Source organism: Ambystoma mexicanum, chromosome 1q (genome assembly GCF_040938575.1).
Source record: "Ambystoma mexicanum isolate Mex_15411 chromosome 1q, UKY_AmexF1_1, whole genome shotgun sequence".
NCBI lineage: Eukaryota > Metazoa > Chordata > Amphibia > Caudata > Ambystomatidae > Ambystoma > Ambystoma mexicanum.
This window is the reverse complement of record NC_090922.1, coordinates 219269121-219281182: the sequence shown is the minus strand read 5'-3', so window position 1 is coordinate 219281182 and position 12062 is coordinate 219269121. Positions and strand designations below refer to the sequence as shown.

Sequence of the window (12062 nt, the reverse complement as noted above, 5' to 3'; positions counted from 1 at the left end):
TTGCGCGTGATGCTAAACAAGACTTCCCCCCCCAAGAGCGTAGCCTGTAGGGATTTAATAATAACTAACAGGCCAGGGGCTTGGGCGAAAAGGCAGGAGCAGCGACAACAGAGCTAAAGGGACAAACAAGAAAAAACAATGGTTCAAGAGAGCAACTAATTGTACCCAATTGTGCAGCGACCAGCCACCCACAATCTCCTCTCTTACCTGCTTAGCTAGAGAGAAATCCCACAACCTATTGTGAGTCCAAAGCACTCTACGACAACCAGGTGGTGCAGGAAGAAGGTTCCAGTTGGTAGGAGTTAGCGTAGAGTTCCACCTAACCCGAACGGCACGAGGGCGCAGCTAATGTCCAAAGGCAATCCCTTATTCCATTCAGCAAAGCGTCCTTGCAGTGAAAGGTGAGTTCAGCAAAGCGTCCTTGAAGTGAAGGTGAGCGATCCAATAGTGACCAGGAAAATCAGGAGAGCGTTCATATAGTCACGTCGATGCGTGGAAAAAGAAGGGGAATTAGGAAGTCCGTGAGGATAGTGTTCAGAGGGGACAAATGGAAGCTTATATCTGGAAATTCAGTGGTGAGAAGCAAATCCGAAAACGTCGCAACAAACAGGAGTAGGAGAGAGCAATCCGTTATACAAAGCCAGGAGTTCGACTGCCAAAGGGAAATCAGAAGGGGGTTTTGGCTTCAGAAATAGTAAGGGCTGAGACGTATAGAATAATCCTTTAAACACGAGCCGGGTCTAGGAGGTTCAGGAAACAGGATAACTTGAATCGGGCGCTTAAACTAACTGCTTAGTTTTAGGAGCACCTATTGCATGGACAAGCGTAGTTAAATACGATTCACTTTCCTAGGACGTGAGACGCGTTGCCGGCGTGTCACGTGATCGTAAAAAGTGGGAATGCTGGGAAATGTAGTGCGGCGCGTCCCGCGGCTTGGATTTAGTCGCCAAGGCAACTTCCACATGGAAACGGACGGCCCTAGTCGTCCGTGTGCAGGAATGCGGGGCATGACAACTACAAGGAATTTGTGTTCTGGGGCCATATTTGTTGACTGGGATGCTACGCCAGTTTTCCTGATAATTTCTGCACAGTTGTATGGAAATAAATCGTTGATGCCAGAGGTTGAGTATTGGATTACTTGGTGATAGGTATGGGCCTCCGAACTTGTCACACATAAAATAAAAGGTAAGAGGGTGTATCTGGGGAGTGCTTGTGCACACTTCCCTCTTGTTTGTGAATGCCACACAAAGAAGAACATAGGAGCTCAAGTTCTTCAAGATTCTCAACCTGATAAATGATGATCTGAACATAGATACGGGATATATGTCACACTATGGCCTACGTTGTGCCTGAAACCTTCAAGGCAATCAAATCGACAGTACCCAAACATGACCTGCTGCTACTACCTCTCACATACACCTTTTCGACACAATGCTTAGATCCCCGAATGGGTAAGGTCACATGCATCATGTAGGGCAATTTTGGATGTCTGAGCAGACATTATTGGTACCCATTATTTAAAGAAGAGGCATGCCCATGACACTTTACCATTGGACCAGTGGTAAAGTATTTTTGTATTTGCCACTTTGTATGTGAGTCATTAACAAACTGCCAAAATGAGGCACAACTAGGATAAATGTAAACATAGCAACTTGGAAGCTTAGGGAATATTTCTGTATTATGTAAGGGATAAAGAGTAAGAGCCAGACACAGTTATAGGTTTCTGAATGAAATTGAACATTTATTGTCAAACTAATAGGAAGGTTTGGGGAAATCCTACATGTCCCTAGGTTTGAGGGGATTCCCTGTCTCAACAAAAGTAATGAACATCTGTGTTGGGATGTTAAACCAATAAAGCACCCCCATATTGTGACCAAAACCCTGAACTGGCCCTTACACACTAAAATATATATAATGTGTAAGTGGGGATTTTTGCGAGCTATATACTTGTACCTTTTTTTTAAAAAGTTCCAAACATACAATTGTGCAGAATAGAAAAGGAATAAGGTTCCACCAGAAAAGGGGTCTTCCCTTCCCCTATGTTTCTTCTGGTCTTCCACTGTCTGTTAGGTTGTTCCAGTAAAGTCAATAATGTTCCATTGTTTCGCAGGGGGTGACTCTCCCCCTGAGTTCCTCTTTTCATCCAATGTTTTATTGCATCAATTGTTACTACTGCACAATTCGATGGAGTTTTTTTTTTACCCCTTACCTTTCTTACACCCTTTTGTACCCTTGGTATATTCTCTACCAGTGTATTGCAACTTTCTTACTTATCCTTAAAACGGGAATGGGTCTTCTCTTTTCGTATTGGTTATCACTATTCCACAATTTCAGCTCACTTCTCTCCTTACCCCTGGTTTACTCTCCGGCCAGGATATCACAACAGTGCTGCATTCTCTCTCTCTCCTGAGTGTTACAAGAGTTACATCTGAAGGACTATTCTGATCTAGTATTTTTCTGTCTCTCTGGAGGTTGTCCTCCCCTATGTGGTCCCCCCGCAGATAGCAACCCTCAGAGTCGGGTAGATTCTGCCTTTCCCTGGCCACGCAAGGGAAGCTTCCCTCCAGAGAGCCAGTCAGCATTTTGCTAGATTCATCACAATTAGTTCCACCATATGCATACAAGTAGGCCTAAGCAACCTGGGCTAATCTAAATACCACCCTAGCACAGCATCGAGGCTGCAGAGACCTGCAGCAAACTCGGACCATATTTTAGTCCCCACACATGGGTGCACAGTGTTTTCTTAGTCAGGCGGGGCATTACAATCACAGCAAGCAACAAATTGGCTGCAAGCAACAATTTGACTGAAACATGCTTATAAACATTACAATTGGAAAAACATGAGTCTGCTTATAGTATTGGCAAATGCATACCACTATACATGTGAAAAACCTTGCCGTGCAGGAAAGGTGTGAAAACACATATCCCTTTCCTTCTCAACCTGTGTGCCTTTTAATCTAACATTTTGGAGTTTGTCTACAATGTCATTACTGTTATTTTATGCTGGGTTCCACTCATTAGACACTACACGCTTAAATGTTTGGACACATTACACACAGAAAAACATTGCTTGAAATTTTACTTCTCAGCAAGATAAACTGTCTCCCAGTGTTTGGAAATAAAAAGACACATGCTCAGCTTTGGCCCTTCCAATAAAGGTTGCTTGCAAGACTGAATTCCTGGCATAATTATGGCATAATTATTTCCTGCAGCCAATGGGGTTTAAAGTGGGAGACTCCCTTGCCTTTGTTCCCCCATGTAAAAGTGATGTCAGCCATGTGTGTGCTTTCTTTTGTTTCACATTTGTCTTGTAACTACCATATGATTAAGACGTCTCTGGGACTTCGAAAGCTTACTACCATCTTAACACAATATTTTGTTAGTCCAATAAAAAGAAATAAAACTTGGATTTTGCTTTATTTTTATTTTTTTATTTTTTACAACTGGACTAACACTGTGCCAAAACGTTTCTCGCCCTTAAACCTAAAGATTAGGGAATTAATACGGCATCTTGTGTGACCCACACCATTGGTGATCCACAAATAGGAAACTCTGTTCTACCTCTGAGCATAATATGCACCCATAAACCCGTTCTCCTTGGCTTTTAACGCCCTTTGCAGCCATCAGTCTGTCCAGTCAATACTTTAACCCACTATGCAATTTTGCTGTTCATCTGTGGAAGGGCTGGTGATAATACGTCTGGTGCTTGCTTTGATACAGTTATGCAACATTTTTGAACAATGGATATTATAAACACTAAATGGACTTAAGCTGTTTTGGAGCATACCTTTCAATTTGGTTATTGGACCATTAGAAAGTGAAAATTATGCAATACATAAGGAGCATATTTTGTACTGAACTGAGGAACATTTTGCACTTTATTCATTTATATATTTATTTTTATTTGCACTTGCACAAGTCACTTTTTAATAAATGCTAATTAAATAAGCAAAGTGAGCAAAGTGAAAAAGTCAGAGTTTGAGAAAGTATTGAATACCTAAGATAATTACTTTCTTCTGCTGGTCTGCCTATAGAAAAAGAGGGACCCGTGCACAAGCTAAAATGTGGTTGTAGACCCTCCTGACAGGAAGAAATTCCATGAACAAGGTATTTGACCCATGTTTGTTGTCAGTAGAGGGGCTCCCACACTCCTTTGTAACTGCCCACAGATCATAAAGGTGTGTCCACAATTCTGGTTTGGCTATTTCTGGGGTTTCCCGAGGGAACGCTGGGTTTCTTGGGGTTTCCAAAATTTTGTTGGAAGTTCATTAAAAACAACTTTGAGGCTGAGATGAATCTCATGTTTAAGGGAAAGAACCTGGAAGATGGGTTTCACTGGAATGGACCGGCTGTAGAAGCCTTTCAAGATCTTAAGGTTTTTACTTTTAGCCCTGTTTGAAGTCCTCCAGATATGTCTAGGCGAGGGGTCTGCAACCTTTGGCTATCCAGACGTTTTGGACTACAGCTACCATCAGCCCTAGCCAGCATAGTCAATGGAGGGGGATCCTGGGAGCCATAGTTCAAAACAGCAGGTGATCCGCAGATTGCAGAACCCCTGTTCTAGGCCATTTTATACATTTCACCCAGAGGTTTCTGATGGAACGGCTGGAGAAGTTTTGTTCCAAGTTCAGAATTGCAATTAGATGGAACTTACTAGATCTTTAGCTATCATTTGCATCTTGTGACATACATCATTCTGTCAGGATAATTGTTGGGGATGAATGAAGGCCATTTCTGAATGGAGGCATTTGGTGTTTGGGGCAACATTTCCCTATGAGATTTACACACATTATTGGAACCATCGGCACCCAGGCTGTCAAGAGACACGCTCTGGGCTACGCCCTCGAGCCTGTGTCGACGCCGTCGAAGCTGTCGGCGCTGCAGTCGATGTCGATGCCAATTCCATCGACGCCTTTCGAGGTGGCTTTGTCGGGGATGCCTCGTGGTACGGGGGAACCCCCCAGAAAGGCTCTGGCTAAGGCAACACATGTCTTTGTTCCTTTTTCAGTTCCCTCTTTCCAGCCTATGGATTATATTTCTGGGGTGGATGAGGGGTCTGAGGAAGGTGTGGTTCCTGCAGTGGTCCCTGATGACATTGTTTCTGGTCATAGCCAGCTCGAGAACCTGCACCAGTCATTGCATGATGCCAGTGCGCTCGATACCTCTCCGGAGGTGGAATTTGGTAGGCCTAAGTCTGGCACGCATGCCGACTCCTCTTATCGGCGCCTGATGTCGAGGGTCACAGATTACCTGGTGTGGTCTGCCCCCCCTGGGGATTTTTAGCAGGATGACCTGACTGATATCCTGGACCAAGGTCCACCAACTGACCCGGTGCTGCCATTCCATATGGCCTTGCAGAGAAGGGTGGCTGCAGCTTGGACTTCTCCAGAGAGTCTACCGGCAGTGAGCAAGTCCTTGCCGAAGAAATATCACCCAGCCCTGCTACTTGACCACGCACCCCACTCTGGAAAGTTTGGCGGTGCAGGCGGCTACGGCCCACGCAAAGCAGGCGTCGTACCCTACCATCCCTCCTGATAGGGACGACAAACGTTTTGACGGCTGGGCGAAAAAGGTATTTTCTTCTGGGGGTAAGGCGCTTCAGGCGGCCCACTCCGTTTGTGCCTTGTCTCGTTTCAGGCATACTCTGTGGAACTGTATTTCCCTAGCGGCTGATCATGTGTGTGTGCGTCAGCCGGTCCATGGCGGCGAGCATCGTGATAGGCAGGTTTGCGTGGTTGCGGAAGTCGGGGTTTGCTCCTGATGTGCAAGCTCGGCTCCTCAACATGCCCTTTGATGGTGAACATCTTTTTGGCAGCAAGGCTGACGAGAGCCTTGAGAGGTTGTAGACCTCCAAAGCTGCAGCAAAGTCGTTGGGTGTTGCAGTATGTCAACCTCAAAAGGGGCAACCGTAAGAGTACCAGAGGTGGAAAACAAGGTACTTGATGTGCCAAGGCCGCGCGAGCAGTTGCCTCTTTGCCCTCGGGCACTGCCGCAGCCGCTTCAGCTCAGTCCTGAGGCCCATGCTTCTCCGGTTGGGGGAAGGCTGGCACAGCATATGGTAGAATGGCATGCCATTACTTCAGATGTGTGAGTTCTGGAGATCATAGCCCACCGCTACTGTCTTCCTTTCCGGCAGAGGCCGCACGACAATCCACCAGGGAATCTCTCTTTGAAGAGTCCAGATCCGCTCCTTGCGCAGGAAATTCAATCCCTGCTGGAGAAAGGTGCCATAGAACTGGTGCCTGTAGCGGAGCGGAACAAGGGATGGTATTCCCCTTATTTTTTGATTTTGAAGAAATATGGGGGATTGAGACCCATCATGGACCTGCGCGGTTTGAACAAGGTCCTCAGGAAGGACAAGTTCAAGATGGTTACTCTTTCTCAAGTCCTCCAGGCCCTTCAAGGTCAGGACTGGTTGGTGTCTCTCGACCTCAAGGACGCTTATTTTAATGTGCTGATCCATCCAAAGCACAAGAAGTACCCTAGATTCGCAGTTGGTGACTCGCACTTTCAGTTTCGGGTCCAGCCGTTCGGATTGACCTCCGCCCCGAGGGTCTTCACCAAGCTCATGGTGGTGGCAGCGCATCTCAGGAAAGGGGGGGATTCATGTTAACCCCTACCTGGATGATTGGTTGATGAGGGCGCGCTCTCCCGATCAAGTCCTGGATCATCTGTCCGTCACCTGCCACTCCCTGCACAAGCTGGGCTTCTCCGTCAATTTAAAGAAGTCCCACTTGACGCCAACACAGCGGCTCCAGTACATCGGAGCGGTGCTCGACACGTCCCTGGGCAGTGTTTGCCTCCCCAGGTGAAGGCTCACCACATTCAGCAGATGGTGTACAAGTTTCAACATGCCCAGAGTCTCCCAGCGTTCGACTTCTTGAGGTTGCTCGGCCTCATGGCATCCTGAGTTCTTGAGGTTGCTCGGCCTCATGGCATCCTGCATTCTTCTGTTGCCAGAGGCCAGGTTGCGGAGGAGATCTATGCAATGGGCTCTCAAGCTCTAATGGTCTCAATCCTCTGGCAGGATGTCGGACCCCGTTCAGGTGCCGCCCTCGGTCGCCCAGAACCTTCTGTGGGGGCCGCTGGAGGCAACCTGTTGAGGGGGTCTCCGTTTTGGCTACCCTGGCCGGAGGTGACGGTCGTGACGGAAGCGTCCCACATGGGATGGGGAGCTCATGCCAATGAGCTGACAGTCAGCGGTTGTTGGTCTCCATCGGAGTCCAGATTCCATATCAATCTGTTGGAGCTGAGGACCGTCAGGCTTGCCCTGAAGGCTTTTCTGCCGTCTGTGCGAGGAAAGAATGTCCTGATTCTGACGGACAACACAGTGGCCATGCACTACCTCAACAAAAAGGGGGGGGCAGGTTCACTTCCTCTGTGCAGGGAGGTGATGCAGCTCTGGTTCTGGGCCATCCAGCAGGAAATTTCGATCTTGGCAGTTCATCTGGCTGGAGACGAAAACGAGACGGCGGACGCTCTGAGCAGGGAGAGCGCGATCTCTCACGAGTGGGAGTTGGCTCAGAAGATTCTCCTGGAGATCTTCACCCTTTGGGGGACCCCTCAAGTGGATCTCTTCGCCTCCAGTGTCAACCAGAAGTGCGAAAGTTTCTGCTTGCAGGAATTTCCTCCGAGAGGAGCCTTAGGAGAAGCGTTCGTAGTGGAGTGGTCCTTCCCACTGCTGTACGCGTTTCCTCCAGTCCCCGTCATCCCGCAAGTGCAGCGGAGGATCGTTTCTCAGATGATCCTCATTGCGCCGGCATGGGCCCGGAGGACGTGGTACTCGGACCGTCTCGACTTGTCCATCTGTCCTCCATGTCGTCTTCCCTACCGAGGCGATCCGCTCTCATGGGATGGGGGTTGGGTTCTCCATCCAGAGGTCAAGTCTCTCAGCCTTCATGCTTGGTATCTGAAAGGTTGAGGTATAAGGATTGGACCTCCCTGAAGACGTGATGGAGGTGTTCACGGCCGGCAACCAAGTCCCTGTACCATTTCCGTTGGAGAATGTTCTGCGACTGGTGCAGGGTTAAGAATGTGGATCCTTTTTCATGTGACATTCCTGTGGTTCTGTCTTTTTTGCTTTCTTTAGCCCACAGGGGCTTGCAAGGGGGTACCATTTAGAGGTTACCTGGCGGCGCTGTCCATATTTAAGCGCTCGTCTGAGGAGTGTTCTTATTTTAAAATTCCGTTAATTTCTCAGTTTCTGAAAGGGCTCACTAATGTGTTCCCTCGGTCACCTTTCCAGGTGCCAGGGTGGGATTTTAACCTTGTTCTCAAGTTTCTCATGGGTGCTCCATATGAGCCCTTGCATTCTTGTCCTTTGAGATTGTTAACCCTTAAAACTTTAGTTGTGGTCACTTCCGCTCGCAGAGTGAGTGAGTTACAGGCTCTTTCAGTTAAGCCACCCTTCACTGTGTTTCATAAGGACAGGGTTGTCCTTAGAGTTCGTCCTTCCTTTCTTCCGAAGGTGGTGTCAGAGTTTCATCTAAGCCAGAAGGTTGTTCTTCCAGCATTTTATCCTCCTCCGCATCCTGGTAAGGACGAGGAGAGGCTCCATAGGTTACATCCTAGGAGAGTTTTAAGTTTCTACATTTCACGCATGTCCCGGGTCAGAGTGGACGATCAGCTCTTTATTGGTTACGGTGGAAGGCGTTTGGGACAAGCTGTGACTAAGCAGACTTTATCTAGATGGATCATCTTGGCAATTTCTGAATGTTACCGCCTGGCGGGTAAGGACCCTCCAGTAGGCTTACGGGTCCATTTGACTGGGGTGTGGCTGCCTCTACTGCCCTCCAGAGGGGTGTTCCTATTCGTAACATCCGTGACGCAGCCACTTGGGCTTCGGTCCATACTTTTGTACGTCACTACTGCCTAGATTCTATCCATGGGCAGGATCTGACCTTTGCAAGGCGGTCCTTTACTCTGCAATTTGATTGGGCATTCTAAATTTGTATATTCTAAATTCTTTTCCCACCTCCTTACATTGGTACTGCTTTGGGAGCCTGTCATAGATATGGAATACGTTGGAGGACCCAATCCCCTCGAAGAACAAGTTACTCTCTTACCTGGTAACGTTCTTTCGACGGGATGGTCCAACAACGTATTCCATATCGCTCCCTCCCTACCTGCCCCGCTACAGAATTTCTTATGCGATTGCAGCTTACGTTTCCGCAAGGCTTTCTGTGGTCATACTAGAAGATGATTGGTGCCACATGTTCTGGGAACAAACTACAACTGAGGCTACGGGCGACGTGACGCCTACTTATAACATTCGGTGATGTCGGCTTGACGGAGGCCCTCGAGGACAGCGTATCGATGTCGTCGACGCAGGCGCCGAAAGATTTTCCGAAGCAGCACAGCTGTGGTGATTACCGTCATAGATATGGAATACGTTGTCGGACCATCCCATCAAAAGAAGGTTACCAGGTAAGAGAGTAACTTGTTCTACCATAGCCATACCTATGGAGGAGTGTTCTGCTATTAAGGTTAACTCTGGTGCTTCTTTGATTTCTTTATTTATATAGCGCACAAAAGCCAGCGGTATCTTGTTGTGCTTTACCTTAAGACTATGGTTACAGTAAGTGCAGGAAGCCAAACAATTAAAATAGTTGCAGACCAGGCATACAATGGACGCAATATAGTGCAAAATACACACTTAGGAAAGCTTGCCTCTTGTTACGGGGAACTACATCAGAGTACATATGAGGTACATAGGTGCATTAAATGCATACTTGGGAGAGCTCACCTCTTGTTGCGGAGAACTACATCAACGTACATATGAGGGACATAGTAGGTGCATTAAACACATACTTGGGAAACCTCACCTCATGTTGCAGGGAACTACATCAAAGTACATATGAGCAACGTGGTAGGTGCATTGAGTACATACTTGGGAGAGCACACCTCTAGTTGGAGAGAGTAGAGACAGGTATTCATACAGGACTAAACATTGATGGCTGTATAGTACATGCTAAGGAAAGTGCTATCTAGGATTACAGGGCCATGTCAGGCATGCATACGAACATGGAGAGTGTAAGGAGAAAAGCAGCGTGGCAGTGGGCATCACGTAAAGATAGGCACTGACGTTCAAGCCGGCAGTATGACGGTAGAGAGTTACATGAATGAAGTTTAATTTTGCTGTTGAGTTGGTTGGTGTATTTCCGATAAGGGGTATTTCATCTTCATGGACTTCAGTGAAAGGTCACAGACACGCTTTCCAAATATATTTCAATGTTTTGTAAAAGCTTCTTGGAAGACTGCGTGCCAAGCTGTCCCTCTCCTAAAACTAATGGGTAGACAGAGAAATATGCTATGATAATGATGACTTTGTTCATTCGCAGAGTCCAGTATCTCCTCTCTTGCCGGTTTCCTCAAGTTTTCTGTTCTGGTATTTTTGCAGCGTCGTTTTGTTTGTGTTTTTCTGTTTCATGCACAAATGACAGCAGATGTTATTTCTGAGACTTTACCAATGGCCAAACAAACTGTATAAGAATGCCAAATGTTTTAGAAATGTAGCATGTTTTGTAGGTGACAGTTTGCTTGTCCTCAGGGTTCCTTCCTTCTTGTGTCTTACCTCCTGAGTTATTTCCCCCAGTAATACCAACATAAGCCTTTTGAAAATGAGTGCATTGATAATGGTGTTGCTTTGCAGGTGGGGTTGCTGGTTAAACAACGGGTCCATCCAGTGCTTCATGTTCCTGAATAGAAGAAGCTTTTGGATCAAGATTTACTTTAGCATGTTCTTGTTCCACCATTTTGTCTTTTGATGTCCTAAAAGGTTTGAAGTTTCTAAAATTTGTGATGCCCAAATTTTTTAGAATATTTTACAGTCTTTTGTTTATTAGAAAGTTAACCAATTTTTTGATGGCTTGTAGGAGTCTGCTTCTTCTCTGTAGTTCATTTGTATTTTTTTATCGCACATCTTGTGGTTCCTAGGGTACACTGTGTACTGTCATGATGGGTGTCTCTGCAAGCCAGGTCAGGCACTCTGGGATATTGCGGTATGCTTGGTGTAAAGGTTATTGGTACCCTTGTTGAACCCACTACCATCAGATCTGTGTGCCATTCATGTGCATCGGTTTCAGGAGACCCTCCAGTGAGTGATATCAGGACAAGATGGCACTGTCTGGGCTCCGCACTGTATCAAACTCGGAGTGTAATACATGGCTTACATTTTTATTAGTTTAGATAGGCAATAGGAAGGTGACTAATGTCTCTTTTTTCTAATGTTTGCCATTGTATAAATGTGTATAGCTCTGTGACGGCTGAGCCTTGGCCTATGGCTTCCTCTTGACATTGCCCATTATTTTGGGGATAAGTGGACGGGATGGAGATGTATTGCAGTTCTTCTCTTCCATAGTGCGATACTGGTTCTGTGCAAGTAGATTTCAGCTCACTTTGTCTTAATACGCACCCGACTCTCATCAGGAACTGTTTTTCCGCCACGTGGCTTATTCCCACCCCACAGCTTTTGGAGACCACTTACAAGGGATATCCTGCCTCCCTTTGTGCACTCTTGCTTTGGCAAAATGGCTTCAGAAAATAGTGCTCAGTTTCTTTTGAGAATGAGTGAAGGGGGATAGAGGAGGATCTAAATCCTGACAGGTTGATGTAGAAATGAAGGAATGCACCCTGGTCGATCAACTGGTGTATGCAATGATTTTACAGGGATGCCTATGGTTTATTAAAAAACTGCATAGAGGAAGAGACGCAGACTCAGACACAGCTGACTTTATTCACCTCATGACCAATCTTTCACATGCCCCTCAGTGAATGCCTCATCAATTCTGATGAGCTACGAATGTCCTCTTTTTAGGGGCTGTGTGGGTGAGGACAATAAAGTACAAATTCAAAAGGATCCCACAATACAGCTTCCTTCCCTTGCTGTTCAGAGTGAGTCACCCTAGATACATATACAATTACTCATGCTCGCCTCTTAACCATAAAGGGGCGAAAAACCATGTACTTATCAAAAATATACTCATATTTTAATGTTTATCAAAAAACACATCACATTCACAATAATTTTTTTCAAAAAACACATCATTGTGGTCCAAACTCAT

The 12062-nt window shown here is 46.4% G+C and overlaps 1 protein-coding gene across 1 annotated transcript in view; it reads left to right on the top strand.

Moving 5' to 3' along the window:
- The window catches only part of LOC138526786 (sulfotransferase 2A1-like), a 248725-nt gene that overhangs the window by 93349 nt on the left and 143314 nt on the right, over positions 1-12062 (top strand). The gene's annotated exons all lie outside the window — the stretch shown is intronic.